Genomic DNA, 1,777 nt, shown 5'->3' with positions numbered 1-1,777 from the left:
CTCAGAAGGAAGATGGGGCAATCTACTTCCATAGTGATACTGCCTCGGAAACCCAAGTCGTATCGCTATGAGTCGGGTCTGACTCATAACAACAACAACAATATTTTATATTAAAATTTGTATGTTATCTATAAAATATAAATAAACTATTGTGTCTGAATGTACCCGGACAAGAAACAAACAAACTCACATATATATTCAACTTTCTTTCCCTTAAAATTTACAGTTCAATCATCTGTGTCAGAATATCTAAGGAAATAAAAGATTTCAAAAATTGTATGTGCTTGATCATATTTAGTCTTGTTTAATTTTCTAATTGCATTTGACTGCAACTTATAACTCAAATACTCACCAAGTTCTGAATAACTCAGGAAAAGACTGAAGGTCTGCAAACCGGTATTAAGATGATTATTTTATGTCAGATTAAAAACTATTTTTATTTTTCAGTTTTATATCACAAGTGACAGGAAATTCTAAGAGAACATATGGTTAGAAATTAAAATGCAAAACTCATATTCTATGACAATTCCATTGCTTTTGCCAAAGGAAACTTTGGTAATGACTTATTGGCTCAGATAAAATTTGACATACAAATAATGCAAAGTATATAATTATTCCTTTATACAAGTGGAAATATATTATTTTATATCACCTCTTTTTCTTTCTAGTGCTATTTAATAAAAATTGCAGAGCGTACCTGGACTATTGTGATTGTGCTGTTGTCAGTGCTGACTCATATCTACCCTAAGAGAACAGAATGAAACTGCCTGTTCCTTCACCATCCTCACAACCTTTGCTGTACTGGAGCCAATTGTTTTAACCACTGTGTAAATCAGTTTCTTTGAGAGTCTTCCTCTTCTTGCTGACCCTCTACTTTACCAAGTATAATGTCTTTAGCCAGGGACTAGTCCCTACTGATAAAATGTCCAAAGTAGATGAGATGAAATCTCATCTTCCTTGCTTCTTAGAAGCATTCCGACTGTATTTCTTCAAAGACAGATTTATTAGTTTTTCTTGTTGTCCATTGTATAGTTCATATTGTTCACACACACACACACAAAAAAAAAAATTCCAAAGTTATCCATTCTGCTTCATTATTCCTAATTTATTGTCCAGGTTTTGCATGCACATGATGCCATTAAAATTCTATATTTTACGTCTGCCCTACCTTAATACTCAAAGTGAAATCTTTGCTTTTTAACACTTTAAAGAATATCTTTGCACTAAGTTTACCTAGTGCAATATATCCTTTGGTTTCTTGACTGCTTTTACATGGATCTTGAATGCAGACTCAAGGAAAATGGAATCCCTAACAGCTTCAATTTTTTCACTGTTCAACATGACGTTGCTTATTGATGCATTTGTGAGTATTTTAATTTTCTTTATGTTGAGATGTAATGCATATTGAAGGCTATAGTCTCTGATAAGCACTTCAAGTCTTCTTCACATTCAGCAATGTGGATGGTGTTAGCTGCATATGGCATGTTGCTAATGAGTCTTCCTCCCATACTGATGTCCTGTTTTCCATACAATCCAGCATCTTGGATTATTTGCTCAGCATACAGATTGATTACAATCTGTAATTGTATCCTTTCAAGCCTGTCTCACATCTTTCCTGATTTTAAAACTCTGTGCTTTAGAACAATTGGGTTAAGTACTTGGGAAATGTTACTATTCTTTCTTTAAACAGCACTAAAGAGCATCTCTGTAGGGGAGCTCTGGTAGTGTAGTGCCTAAAGCACTTGACTGCTAACCAGAAGGCTGGTGGTTCAAACCC

This window comes from Orycteropus afer, unplaced genomic scaffold (genome assembly GCF_000298275.1).
Source record: "Orycteropus afer afer isolate SDZICR_OR568_19922 unplaced genomic scaffold, OryAfe1.0 scaffold00899, whole genome shotgun sequence".
Taxonomy (NCBI): domain Eukaryota; kingdom Metazoa; phylum Chordata; class Mammalia; order Tubulidentata; family Orycteropodidae; genus Orycteropus; species Orycteropus afer.
Note: the sequence above shows the minus strand (reverse complement) of the source record.